Consider the following 15,821-nt stretch of genomic DNA (forward strand, 5'->3'; position numbering starts at 1 on the left):
TTTTTCAAACTCACGTCACGGTTGCTGTCTGAATCTATTTTATGGTAAATTTTACCATACATAACACCAAATATGATCATGATTAGCCATTCCAATGGCTAATCATTACCAAGAATTTCCATACCACTCAATAACCATATCATAAAACCATATACGCAAAATGATTATAATGCTAGACATGCCATACTCAAACTATACAAGCCATTATGCCAAGATGGTATACGGATAGTGTAAGCGTGCCTCCGACCGTTTCCGATTTCTGAGCTGGCTTGTCAACACTACAAGGAATGAAAAGGAGGGAGTAAGCATAAATGCTTAGTAAGTTCACATGCAAATAGCAAGTAACATAACTATATAAGCAAACATAAAACATTATTTGCATAATCATCACCGAGACATTCATATCACATTTTCATTTATCATCTTACCATTTTCTTGTTATATCGAGTTGTCAACCCGAAAGTATTAATTTCACAACACTTACCAATACGTCTCTTTCATCTCGAGTATTCCTCTGCTTGAGTAAAATTTTACCCGTTGAACACATTGGAATATAATTCGGATACATGGAAAGTTAGCACATAAGTGCCACATATGTAGCCAAGCTACTATGTAACCCGCCCATAAGCGAACTTGGACTCAACTCAATGAGCTCGGGCGTTCGCATCCATGAGTGAACTCGGACTCAACTCAACGAATTCGGATGCCTAGTTACATCTCACGAACTCGGACTCAACTCAACGTGTTCAGACATTTGCATCCATAAGTGAACTCGGACTCAACTCAACGAGCTCGGATGCTCAACCATCCTAGTGACATGTCACTTGTATTCTAATCTATTCCTAAGGTTCAAACATGCGTTTTCCTCGATCACACATCTTTGCCATCTTCCACGGAATATCGAAATTGATACTTCGGTGATAGTTCATACTCATCAAGTAATTCACATAATTACATATTATTCAACAATAACCACAAAGCATAATATTTCATGATAATAATCAACATCATATCATATAAACAACATTAAATTGCTTAAAATGACAATTATGTTACTACATTTACACATGAACTTACCTCGTATGCGAAAATGGCTACTTTTACCATTTCGTCCACAACTTGGTATTTTCCCCATTTTAGTCCGAATTTTAGTTTTCCTTGCTCTATCATTTAAAATATAGTCTAATTAGGACTCACATTATTCAAATTGACCCAAAATTATATTTTGGAAAAATTACAGTTTTGCCCCTAAACTTTTGCATATTTACACTTTTGCCCCAAAGCTCGTAAATTAAACTTCAGCCTATTTTCTTATGTTTTATGACATGCTAATCATTTTTCCCTTCTATGGCAACATCAAATTCTCACTCTAACATGTACTTATGACTATTAGGTATTTTTACCGATTAAGCCATTTTGCTAGTTTTCGCTTAAAACCGAGTAGCACAAGTTGTCTAACATAATTTAAAACCTCATATTCTATCATAAAACACCAAAATACACAAATTTCACCTATGAGTATTTTTCCAAATATGAACCCTAGGTTGAATTATTGCTAGCATAAGCTTAATCGAGCTACCGAGACTCCAAAAACGTAAAAATCATTAAAAACGAGGCTAGAACGGACTTACAATCGAGCTTGGAAGCTTGAAAAACCCTATCCATGGTTACCCCTTGCTATATTCGGCCATGGGGTTGAAGATGAGCAAAATTGGCTTTTAATTTTGTATTTTAATTCATTTTACCCCTAAAAGACCAAAATGCCCTTACTACTAAACTTTCCTAAAATTCCATCCATGTCCAATTTTTGTCCATAGACTTAGAAATTGGTAAAATTTCCATTTAAGACCTCCTAATTAATATTTCAAAACAATTTCATACTAGAAACTTCTAGAATGCAAGTTTTACAAATTATTCGATTTAGTCCCTAATTTCAATTTAAGCACTTTATGCATAAAATTTCTTCACGAAATTTTCACACAATCATGCAATCATATCATAGACCTCAAAATAATTATAAAATAATTATTTCTATCTCGAATTTTGTGGTCACGAAACCACTATTCCGACTAGGCCCAAAATCAGGATATTACACTCAATATCTTGAACATACAACTGTGTCCGTTCCCATATACACCAGAAAGAGCATTTGGGCGATTACTAATTCACCAATCGTACTTTTCAAAGACTATGCCAAACGCCCTCCAAAACTGGGGCGTTATCGGTTAGTTCAAAGAATTCTTATACTTAATCAAATTCTTATACTTTACACTCGCTTAAAACTTACTATTTATGTCTTACTTCCTTTGACACCATTCAAACAATAGGGTTTCATTAGGCGGGTTGTGACACGTCCACTATTAGCATAAAAATAATGGTTTATTTTCTGATTTTGGCATTAAATTGCTTACAACTTAAGTCCTCAATTAATTTTCTAATTAAAAAAATATAATGATTGAATTTCACGATTAAATCCCCAAACCCCTTAATTAAACACAATTTAAACTAAATTTGTAACAGCTTGATTTTTAGTAGTATCGAAAACAAAAGTTTCGGGACTCCGTTTTTTGATGATTGAGTTAATAAATATTATTTCTTAATAAATAATATTTACAAGGTTATTATAGTGTTATACTGAATTTTGGTCTAATAATTTTGGTTATTTGGAAAATTAAACAGGATACAGGTGTATCAAATCAAAAGTAAATGGTTTTGGAAATTGAAGTATTGGGATCTCGTTTTCATAAACTGAGACTGCAAATATTTTTATTAAATATATAAAGAGTTAATTTAGGTGAATTAAATTTGGATAAGTAATTTTATCAAATTAGTGATTAATTGTGGTATAAGGACTAAATTGTAAAAATGGTAAAAATTAAGTTTTATGGATTATAAATCTCTTAAGGAATTTTATGGTAATTAAACCCAAGTATAAAATGGCAATATAAATTATTTTAAACTATACTGGACTGGTAGTTGATGGTTATTTAATAAATAATAGAAAATTACAATTTAATTATTAAATTATTATTATATAAATTACAAATATGAAAAGATGTTGTCATCTTTATGTTTTTCTCTTCCCTACCTATTTTACATGAAGAAAACCTTTGGAAAACATTTTTTTTAGCTTCAACAAATTCCGCCATGCATGGTAAGGATTTAAAAGTTCATTTTTCGTAATTTTTGTGTTTTTTAGATAGTTGTATTTAGATTTAGTTATATCATACCTCCATTTTTAAAACTGTTAAAGATTTAAAATATTTTCATTGATTATTTTTGAAGCTTTTGGTGTTAATGAGTTAGTTTAAAAGCTTAGAGATGGAAAAATGACTAATTTGCAAAGTTAAATTGTTAGTTTTTGAGTATAAGGACTAAAGTGTGAAAATAAAATTAATGCTAAATTTCTATAATTATAAATATTAGAGGGCTGGAGAAGGAGGTAATTGAAATTGGTTTAAAAATCAGAGCTCAAATGTGATAGATATAGCTATTTCGGTTTTAGGGACTAAATTAAATAAAATACAAAATTTTAGGGTAATTTTAAAAATAAAATTTGAATCAATAAATTATTACAATAGGCTATTTTGAGATGTTTGAAATTAATAAATTGAATTAAATTATATTATAGATCGGGATTTGAACCAATCGATAGATAAACATGAAAAAGGAAAAATTATGAAATACTCATCGGAGTCGTGTTTGTGGTTGTTTTGGTTACGTAAGTTCATATGGACTTACTTTATTAATTTTTTATATGATTGTGTTATTTTTTTTCTGCTAGTTAGAAATTATATATATAAAGTTTTAGAATCAAATGAATTAAATCGTAAAATAATGAAATATATGATAAAATGAATAGATGTGTGGTATTGAATGATTGTGAAATTGTTATATAATTCAATGATAAGTATACAATGTTTATTTCAATTAATTCTATTTTATGTTGGATTGTATGTATATTATTTGTGATTAAGTTATTGAAAGATAACTTCTTCGGTATTGAAAGGATTAAATTGTGAAATGAGATATAGTTGATAAATGTGAATGAATATGAGAATGTTTATGTTTGAATTAAATGTATATAAAAATGTTCAAAGGATTAGAATGAAATGAATATGAATATGGAAGCCCGTGTGAACTTAGTGAATAGTTAGATACAAATAACATATCATTAGGGTTATTACAGTTTTGGGTGCTGGTCTTAGTTGCTTTTATCAATGGCTAAGGTCCTGCATTTGTTGTAGATTCTTCACAGGTCATGTGAGAAACATCGAGTAAAATTTACCATCTTAACCCACAGCTCGTGTGAGTAGACCTATTTTCACAACTGGTGTGAGCATAAACAGTCACAACTCGTGTTAGCAATCTTATCCCATGTATCCAAAGTAAATTTACTATAGTTCCCTCAGAGAAAACAATAATTAAATGAATATGATATAAATAAAAAGATTAAATGTGAAATCATTTATTATATGTATGAATTGAGAATGGTTTGGATGTAATATGAATAAAAATTTCAGTATCTATGTTATAAATTGAATATGAATTGGATGTCATATGTTATGCTATATTAAATTGTTGTACATGTATATGTGAATTGCATTATAAGTGCTTGATGTATAAGCAAACTAACAATTTAGTTATTTTATGGAAATGTATATGAAAGTACAAGAAAACCGGGGATGCCATGTTAATTACCAAATGAATTTAATTGCTTAAATTATTTTAAGGTCAATGTTGTGTAAATTTCATATGAACTTACTAAGAATATATAATGCTTACTTAGTTTCATTTTTTGTTTTGTTTCTATAGTTTATATTTTGTGGAACACATCGTTCGGATCAACTTGGAGCACGTACTATCCAACCTCTAATTCAGTAGTTTCTCAATTGATTCAAAATTGGTTATGTGGCATGTATATAGGGTTGGACTTGTACTTTTGTGGTTTTGAATGTTCAAAGGTTTGATATAATGATGATGATGATGATCATTTTGGTTGTTTGATAAGATGTTTAAAGATGTCTATTATGACACTTTAGTAACTTATGCTAAAAGCATATGTATTGCCAATTTACAATATTAGGATTGTGTTAATATGATAGAATTGTTATGGTTGTTTGACTATGAAAATGAGATGGCAAGTGATAGGCTGGACTTATATATTATTGATAACTCTAAATTATATAAACTTTTTACACATATTTTAACTAACAATTTATGTAAATTCTGAGCATTTTGATAGCAAATTGTGTATTTTAGTACATATTGAGAAATTGGGTATAATTAAAGTAAGATTGTACTTTTAAGTAATTAAATGCTAATTTTACATAATTTTACTTTATTTTGCTACATTTTGGTAAATACATAATTCAGTGCTAAATTTGTTACAGCTTGGTAGACCAATGTGTTGGATATTTGAAGCTATTATAGATGACACATGGACATGAGCTGAATATTAATCAGCATGGGACGACAAAGCTTGAGTATTGGACTCAAGGAATTAATTCTAACCCAACTAGGAAGTGGATTGATGGAAGGAAAATGTTTTCTCTTCACATTGAAGCCCAAACCGTCCATTAAGGGGGATAGAGTCCAAATTCAACAATGAGCAGCCCAACCAGCTTTGGAACAATTAATTAACGGTCCCTACATGTGTAAAAAATCACAAAATAGCCCAAAAAATTCTCATGGTTGTCATCCAACCTTTTTCTTTCAATCAAGCAAGAATCAAGCAAAAATCAACCCCTCTTTCCATAAATTATGGTCGGCCATGCATGAGAGACTTTCAAGGGATGTTCATGTTATTTTTAGAAAACTCTCAAGCCTTCCCTCATGTATAAATACCACCCCTCATTCACCTCTCAAATAATCTATCACTCACTTCATTCTGCTTTCTATTCCACACCTAATGTCTTCCATTTCCCTTTATTTTTCCTATCCTCTCTTTGAGAGTTCCCCTAGTAAGTAGTTCTTGAGAGAAAAGCTCTCTTGGTGGGCCACCTTGCGTAGTAATTTGCATCGAAGCAATGACGAAAATTGAAGGAAGCCACCATGGATAGTTCTCGGGAAATCACCGAATTCATCTGAGAGTTTCTTCTTCTGTTATCTTTAAATTGTTCTTAATTAATAAACATGTTTGTAAATTATTTTATTGTTTTTCTATTAATAGTGACGACTTAAATTGTTTCAGCTATAATGGTTGCAATGCCTTGATTCAATTCGTTCAATTCATGTTTATATTTGTCGTAACTATTTCTTTTGAAAAATGGGAATCGACTTGGATTTTGAAAATGAAAACAAAAAAAGGGGAGTGCCACCAATCCTTTTTAATGAGGTGTGATCGGATCACCTTAAATTAATCATTTTAATAAAAAATTAAGATTTATCAAAACGATAAGTTTTGGTCCACAAAAATCAGAAATTGAGCTCGGGAGTCGGTTACGCACGAGGAAGGATTAGCACCCTCGATACGTCCAAAATTGGTACCTAGTTGATTAATTAGTGTCTTAGTGTCGAAGATTAAAAAAGACTTTTGAAATACGATCCCTTTTTTATAAAAAAGTTCAAGTGTTAAAGACCTTCTCGTCTCAAAATATGAAATATCACATCCAGTGAGTTAGGACACGACATCTTGAATTTTTGAGAGCGAGCTTGCCTTTTATATAAAACTTACGTATTTTAATTTGTTAGAAGGGTATTCGATTATTTAGAGTAAACGAGAAAAATTGAAACCTAGTAAGTTAGGGTACGTTTTCCCGAATTCTCAAACACCGAATATTGCCTTTGTTTTAAAACAAATTCATATTTCGAGGTGACAAAATGTCATACCCGGTAAGTTAGGGCACAACACTTCGTACCTCCGAGAATGAACATTTTCAAAACTTGTATAGCAATTTAAAAGAGTAGTCTGTTATTTAGGTTAAACGAGAAAAATCGAAACCCAGTAAGTTAGGGCACGATTATCTCGAATTACCAAATACGGAATATCATTTTTATGAAAGAATTATTTTAAGGCATTGAGTAAAAACATAATGTAATTTATAGTAATACATAAAAGCAGATTATGATATTAATAATAACATATAATAATGAGTGATAATAACGAGTAATTATGAAAAGATGACATAGAAGTTAGGTTAGTAATACGTAAATATAAACAAATACGTGAGAAAAATGAAATGATCGAATACATAAGTAAATAAAGGAAATATAAAACATGATAGCACAAAAATGACAATAATGATGAAAACGATAATAATAATGTTGATAATGATAATAGTGGTGGTAAAACTATAATATTGATGATAATAATAAAAATAATAATACGAGTATTAATATTTGTATTAATAATAGTGATAATAATAATAGAAAATAATAAAGGAATGATATTAGTAATAGTAATAAAAAATGAAAATAATAGTAATAATAACGGTAAATACAAATAGTAAAAACAAAATACAAATAATAAATAACCTAAAGTTTAAAATTATTATTTAAAAAGATATAAATAAAATAAGTGATGAAATATTAATAACAGGGGTAACGACATATAACTAAAATAAATGTGCTAAATATATGTATTAAATTAGTTAATATATAAATAATAATAATAACGTATAGGTAAATATAAAAGAGGAAAATATAATAACAATAATAGTAAAAATACAACAATAATAATAGTAAAAGGTGTAACAATATAATAATATGATGGTAATAAAAATACAATAATAATAATATATTAAATAACAAATAATAATGATAATAATATAGAAATATGAAAAGCAAATATATTAAATATTAAATTAAAATAATAAAAATTACTATATATATACATATATCTATATACATATATATAAAAACAAACACATGATAATATGTACATAATATATCTATGTATATGTATGTATTAAAAAATATAATATATTATATATATGCATGCATTGTATTTAGAAGAAGAAGTATATATGATGTAGTATTGATATACATGCATAACATACAAATATATTAATAAAAAGAAAACAATAATATCAAACTATTAATATACTATACAGCATACATACATATAAGTATTAAACGAGAATGATACTAAGGCTAGTAAATAATAAGTATAATAATAATGATAATGAAATATAATAGTATGTATAACGTTAAAATTGAAATAAAATAATAAGCAAAAGTAAAAGAGGGACGAAAATAAAAAGGGAAACGAATTTTGGGACAAATTTCAAAAGAAATAAAAAGGAGACGACCTAATTGCAACAGGAACACGACCTAGAGGTACTAAAAGCGTAATATTCCCCCGGATCAAAGTGTAACACGTGGCCGTGGACCAATTAGAAAAGCGGGACAAGTTTCAGGGCCGAATTTAAAGTAAAAAGACTTGATTGTAAACGCACAAAAAAGCGGAGGGGCCAAAAGTGCAAATAACCCCTTCGCTTCAAAAACACACGGATCCCAGGTCGACGGGTCGGGTCGGCCCGCTCCACCCCTAAACGGCGCCGTTTTGCACCTTACGGGGGAGGGCCAAAACGGTACTGTTTGGTACCCTTATATAAGTCAAACATTTGTTTTTTTTTCATTTCCTTCTTGCTTTTAAGAAAAACTTCTCTTCTCTTCTTTTTCTCTGCAGGTGCCCTAGGTCCGGCCAGCACTCCTCGCCGTCTGTCGCGCCCTCTGCCGCCGGCGCTGTCGCCGGCCACCGAGTTTCAAAAAAGGGTATATTTCTTCTTCTTATTTTTATTATTATTTTTGTTTACAATATATATTTGCGAATAAAAGGCCGTGAAAAATAGAAAAGAAAGAAAAATGAAACAAATCGAAAGAAAATGAAATCACCTTTGTTCCTCTGATTTTTGATTCTATGTTTTCGTTTCTTCTTTTAATGTTTTTCTCTTGATTGGATATTTTATGCCTTTGACTTACTGATTTTGATTTCTTCCTTGGGCTTTGCTTTATTTCTTGCGATTTGTTGATGTTTTCTAATCTCAGTTTTGGTATTGAGTCTTCTTTTTTATTTCTCACCATGAGGAACCGAATGTACAAAGGTTTTATTTTTGGCTTTAAATAGCCATTTACATGCCATTTGCTTTCGTCTACTCTCGTTTAATGCTTGCAAGTGAAATGATGGTGCAAGTTGGAGGATGGTGGGGCAGTGCTGCAGACGTCGGTGGTGGATGGGACAAGGGTCAAGGGTGGCCAGCAGCTGATTAGGCTAGGGTTTTGGTTCTCTTTTTTTGTTTTAGGGTTTGAATTGGGCTGCTATTGGGTTTTGGATTTAGTGGGTTTTGGGCTAGGTTTTGGTTAGTTTGGGTCTGGGGTTATTTGGGTAGGTTATTTGTTTTGGGTAGGTTATTTATTTTGGGCCCAAAATTGGGCTTGTACAGCTGCCCCTCTTTGCTTGTTGTCGTGTAACGAGAACAGAGCAAAGACTTAAAAAAGACCAATTTTACTTCATCCAACTGATCCATTCTGATCAACTGATCGTATCGGGACTGGATCCATTCTACTTCATCCAACTTTACTTCTGACAAAACTCTGAGGGAAGGAATCTCGACCTCGATAGGTAAAACTGCCTCCATTCCATAGACTAATGAGAAAGGCGTTGGCCCAGTAGAAGTTCTGATTGACGTTCGATAAGCATAGAGGGCGAATGGCAGCTTCTCATGCCAATCTTTATAAGTTTCTGTCATCTTTCCTACAATCTTCTTGATATTCTTATTGGCTTCTTCTACTGCATCGTTCATCTTCGGGCGATACGGTGACGAGTTGTAGTGTCTGATCTTGAACTGACTGCAGACATCCGCTATCGTGCTGTTGTTCAAATTCAATGCGTTGTCAGATATGATCCTTTCCGGTATTCCATATCGACAGATGATTTCCTTTTTCAGGAACTTGCTAACTGCTGATTTAGTGACATTGCATATGAAGCGGCCTCCACCCATTTTGTGAAATAATCGATGACCAAAAAGATGAAACGATGCCCATTTGAAGCTTTTGGCGAAATTGGCCCAATCACATCCATGCCCCACATCGAGAAAGGCCATGGCGAAGTCATGACATGCATAGGTGAGGGAGGTACATTAATCTTGTCTCCATAGATTTGGCACTTATGACATCTTTTGGCGTAGTTAATACAGTCTCCTTCCATGGTGGACCAATAATAACCGAACCTCATAATTTGCCTGGCCATTGTAAAACCATTAGCATGTGTCCCGCAGACGCCCTCGTGGACTTCTTCCAAGATTTTCTTAGCCTCAATGGCGTCTACACATCTTAATAGTACCTGATCCTTCCTTCTTTTGTACAGGATCTCCGCATCTAAGACATAGTCACTGGCCAGTCTTCCCAACGTTCTCTTGTCGTTCTCAGTAGCTTGGTCAGGGTACTCACGATTCTTCACATATCGTAGGATATCGTGGTACCAAGGGTGATCATCATTTTCCTCTTTTTCTTCGAGGTTGTAACAATGAGCCAGGGCCTCGTAAATGCTCATTTGGATTGGTTTCACATCCTCTGGTTGGTTCACCTTAATCATAGAAGCTAAAGTTGCTAGGGCATCAGCCATCTAATTTTCTTCTCGTGGGAGATAGTAGAAGACAATATCATCAAACTCTTTAATTAACTCAAGGATCAACCTCCGGTAATTGATCAATTTGCGGTCTCTTGTCTCCCATTCACCTTTGAGTTGATAAATCACTAGGGCAGAATCTCCATATACCTCTAACACCTTGATTTTACGTTCTATGGCCGCACGTATTCCAATGATGCATGCTTCGTATTCTGCCATATTGTTCGTGCAGTCAAAATCCAATTTACTAGTGAATGGATAATGATCTCCGTTCGGGGACACCAGAACTGCCCCGATTCCGTTACCCACAGCATTTGATGCTCCGTCAAGGTTTAGCTTCCAAGGGTGACCTTCTTGAGGGTCTTCTTCAGTGGTTGCTATGCACATTAGATCTTCATTTGGGAAATCAAAGTTCAGAGGCTCGTAGTCCTCTAGGGCTCTGCTGGCTAGGAAATCTGCTATCGCTCTCACTTTTACGGCCCTCTGGTTCACATAGACTATATCGAATTCAGAAAGTAGAATTTGCCATCGGGCCATTCTCCCGTTCAAGGCAGTCGACTCCATCAAGTATTTCAAAGGATCCATTTTAGAGATCAGCCAAGTTGTATGATACAACATGTATTGTCTCAGTCTTCGGGTTGTCCAGATCAAGGCACAGCACAAATTTTCAATGAACGAGTATCTCGTCTCACACTCAGTAAACTTTTTACTTAGGTAATATATCGCTCTTTCTTTCTTTCCCGATTCATTGTGTTGGCCAAGCACGCATCCCATAGAATTTTCAAATACCGTCAAATACAGTATCAGTGGCTTATCTGGATTAGGTGGTGTCAAGACTAGGGCATTAGACAAATATTGCTTAACTTTGTCAAAAGTCTTCTGGCATTCCTCGTCCCAACCACCAGGGTTGTGTTTCTTAAGGAGACGGAATATGGGGTCACATTTCTCGGTTAGTTGTGAAATAAACTGAGCGATGTAATTTAGTCTTCCTAGGAATCCTCGAACTTCCCTCTGAGTACGTGGTGGAGGTAACTCTTGTATGGCTTTGACTTTGTCTGGGTCAATCTCAATCCCTTTTCCACTGACCACGAATCCTAGAAGTTTTCCTGACCTGGCTCCGAAGGTACATTTTGCGGGATTGAGTTTCAACTGGAATTTTCTCAACCTCAAAAATAATTTCCTCAAGACTTGCACATGCTCTTCTTCAGTCTGAGATTTGGCAATCATGTCGTCGACATAGACTTCAATTTCTTTATGCATCATATCATGAAATAGGGTTACCATGGCTCTCTGATATGTTGCTCCCGCATTTTTCAATCCGAACGGCATTACTTTATAGCAAAAGGTTCCCCACATGGTCACAAATGTGGTTTTATTCATGTCTTCAGGCTGCATCTTGATCTGATTGTACCCCGAGAAACCATCCATGAAGGAGAAGAGTGAGTAACCTGCCGTGTTGTCCACTAAGGTGTCGATATGAGGCAACGGGAAATTATCTTTCGGGCTGGCCTTGTTTAAGTCTCTGTAGTCTACACACATCCGTACCTTTCCATCTTTTTTAGGGACAGGGACGATGTTGGCTACCCATTCCGAGTACTTAACTACTTGTAAGAAACCAGCATCAAATTGCTTCTTGACCTCCTCTTTTATCTTCAACAGAACATCGGGCCGCATCCTTCGAAGCTTTTGCTGAACTGGCTTGCATTCTTCTTTGATGGGGAGCCTGTGTACCACAATGTTAGTACTTAGCCCAGGCATATCCTGATATGACCATGCAAAGACATCCTTGAACTCTTGGAGTAACTCAATAAGGTCCCGCTTTGTCTCTGTGGTGATGCAAGCTCTGATCTTTACTTCTCTCCTTTCTAGTTCATCTCCCAAGTTCACGACTTCTACGGTTTCTTTGTGGGGTAGAATCTGTTTCTCCTCGTGTTTTACCATCCTTAACAAATCAGGGGATAAGTTACAATCTCCGTCATCCTCAAAGTCTTGGGATCCCTCCAGGCACATATCTCGCTCAAAAGGAGATTCTAAATTAGTAGCAACGTCACTCGCATCATTGATATCTGGAGACCTGTTGTAGGTGTGAAGAAAGATGCAAAGAACAACAGAATCTAAGAATAATGATATGTGTGGTATGATCATGAATGAAAGAATAAAAGAATATTTGCACGGAATAAGTCGAAAGGATGCATTTCATTGAAATAATGATTTCGAACATAAGCCTATTTCATAAAAGGACACTTGTTACTCCTAGGCCTAGAGCAATAAGTGTGTTTTGGACATTACTCTGAGTTAGTTCTAAAGACTACAGGAATCTCTTCCGCAGTCCAATTATTCAGAACACTTCCCGGCTCATAGGGGCGAATGCCTGACAAATTCTCTACCCCCGTCCCTTCTTCATATGTGGCGTTGATGTCCAAACTCTCCATCATTCCTTCCAAGATTTCCTTTCCCGACCTCTTCCACTCAGAGTGAATGACCCCTCTAGACACAAAAGTCTTCGATATATGGGGAAGATCATTGGTTCCCATTCGATTTCTCCCCCGCTCAATCGTGCTCTCCTTCTTTCTTGCTTCTTCTCAAGTTCCTTCTTTCTTTGTTTCATGTCCGGCTTAAACCCTAACCCAAAATGGTCTTGTTTGTCCTTCATCATTGGTACATTAATCCTTCCCTGGAGGTATCTCCCGAGTCCTCTTCCGGGTAGAGCCCCTTTTCCAATAGTTAGCCGTAGTCCCATTCTTGTAGTCTCAGATAACCTGGGCATTGGAATCTTATTTCCTTCGATGATGAACGTCGCGTTCACAAACTCCAAAGATCGAAAAGAGCACTCGATTGCTTCATCATTTGCCTCCAGATATGGGGCATCACTGGTTATTGCCGCGATGATGTCCTCTTCAGCATTGATTGTTACTAACTAACCTTCGGTCACTAATTTCAACTTTTGATGCAGCGATGAAGGGACTGACCCCACCGAGTGTATCCACGGTCTCCCCAATAGGAAATTATACGAAGGCTTAATGTCCATGACCAAGAAATCTACCTCGTATGTGCTCGGCCCGATTAAGAGGGGTACTCAATTCTCCCCATTACCTTCCTTTCCGTGCCATCAAATGCTCTCACTACACTTTGGCATGTCTTCATATGGGAACTATCCACTGGCAACCTACTCAGTATAGATAGGGGTAGGACATTCAATGCAGACCCATTGTCAATCAATACCCCCGGTAACGTGGATCCTTTACAGCGAGTCATGATGAACAAAGCTTTAGTTGATCCTCGGCCCCCTGGCGGTACCTCATTGTCATTGAAGAATATGAAGTTGTCGGCACTTATATTGTTGACTAAGCGGTCTAGTTTGTTTACAGAGATATCGTTAGCAACATAAGTTTCATTCAGCACCTTCATCAATGTGCTGCGATGGGTTTCGGAACTTAAAAGTAAGGCCAGTACCGATATACACGCTGGCTGTTTGTGCAACTGTTCTACGACACTATATTCATTGTGCTTTAGGAATTTTAAGAATTCCTTGGCTTCTTTTTCAGTCACTGATTCATTAACAGTTGGTTCAGGCCCCTCCGGCTTCTCTTTCTTTTGCTCAATTGCTATTGATTTTTCTTTAACCTGCTCGACTTTTGTATTTGGGGTATAACGCCTTCCGCTGCGTGTATAAAAACCTTCATCTTGAACTTCCTCTGATGCATTAATCGGGGTCTCCTTTCCTGGGAATGTCACATTGCAGCTATAGTTCCACGGTACCCTTTTGCTATCTTTATAAGGAAAAGCAACGAGCTTTTGGATCACGACCTTTGGCGCAACTCGTGCCCTGACTTCATTCATTCTCGGACGTGATATGATAACCACTGGGTGGTTGGCTTTGTAAACATCCTTCGTTGACCCCTCTTCGGAGGCACACACATCTGCTTCTTCCAGGCTCCCAACATATTCGAAGAATTCCAGCTCTTTATTATCCATCAATCCTTGTACTAAAGCCCTGAATTGGCTGCATTTCTGAATCTCATGATCCTCTTGATCGTCGAACTCACAATAATTCTTCGCTTCTTGAGGTCTGACCCTTGAATTCTGTGCTATCAACCCTTTTTCCACCATTTTCTTCCAAACTTCCTCCAACGGGGTATTCACTTCTGCAATACTTATCTTAATTTCTTTCCCCAAACTCTCGATTATCGCATTTATTCCCTTATCCCCATGGTTAGGTAATGGGTTCTCTGTATTGGATGCATCATCAAATTTCACAATCCCCATGTTGATGAGTCTTTCAACCAATTTCTTAAAAGTGGTGCAGTTTTCTATCGAGTGTCCTGTGGCTCCCGCATGGTATTCGCATTGGGCATTTGCGTCATACCATTTGGGGTATGAAGGTTGCATTGGCTTTAGATAGAAGGGATACACGACATGTGCATCAAATAAATTCTGGTATAACTCATTGTACGTTATTGGAATGGGCGTAAATTGAAGTTTCTCCCTATTTTGTTTTGTGTTGGGCTCTTGTCTGGTTGGGCCCTGCTGTCTAGTAGTTGTCGACCTTGGTTGGCTTACGGTGAACGATTTCGAATATAAGCTCACATTATTCACCTCGTGCTTTTTCTTTCTCGGCATTGACCTCTTAGCGTTTTCCCCAGCCTCTATTTTCCCACATCTTATGGCATTTTCTATCATTTCTCCAGACATTACTATGTCCGAAAAACTCTTGGTTGCGCTACCCAGCATGTGGTTAATAAAAGGTGCCTTCAGGGTATTGAGGAAGAGCATAGTGGTTTCCTTTTCCAACAGAGGGGGTTGGACCTGTGTGGCCACTTCTCTCCATCGCTGGGCGTACTGCCTAAAGCTCTCATTATGCTTCTTCTCTATATTCTGTAAAGTGATTCTATCAAGGGCTATGTCTGCCACATGACCGTACTGCTTCATGAAGGCTTGTGCTAATTCTTTCCATGAACTGATCTGGGCGCGACTCAGCTGGTTGTACCATCTAGAAGCGGCCCCAACCAGACTTTCTTAGAAGCAGTGAATTAATAGTTGGTCATTATTGACATGGCCTGCCATTCGTCTGCAGAACATAGTGATGTGAGCTTCGGGACAGCTAGTCCCATTGTATTTCTCAAATTCCGGAGTTTTGAACTTAGGAGGGAGTATCAAGTCCGGAACCAAACTTAATTCCTTAGCATCGATTCCACCACGATAGTCGGTGCTTTCCATTTCTTTAAATTTTTCTTCCAACCATCTACACCTT

The sequence above is a fragment of the Gossypium hirsutum genome, chromosome A01, assembly GCF_007990345.1.
Source record: "Gossypium hirsutum isolate 1008001.06 chromosome A01, Gossypium_hirsutum_v2.1, whole genome shotgun sequence".
In the NCBI taxonomy this organism is placed as follows: Eukaryota; Viridiplantae; Streptophyta; class Magnoliopsida; order Malvales; family Malvaceae; genus Gossypium; species Gossypium hirsutum.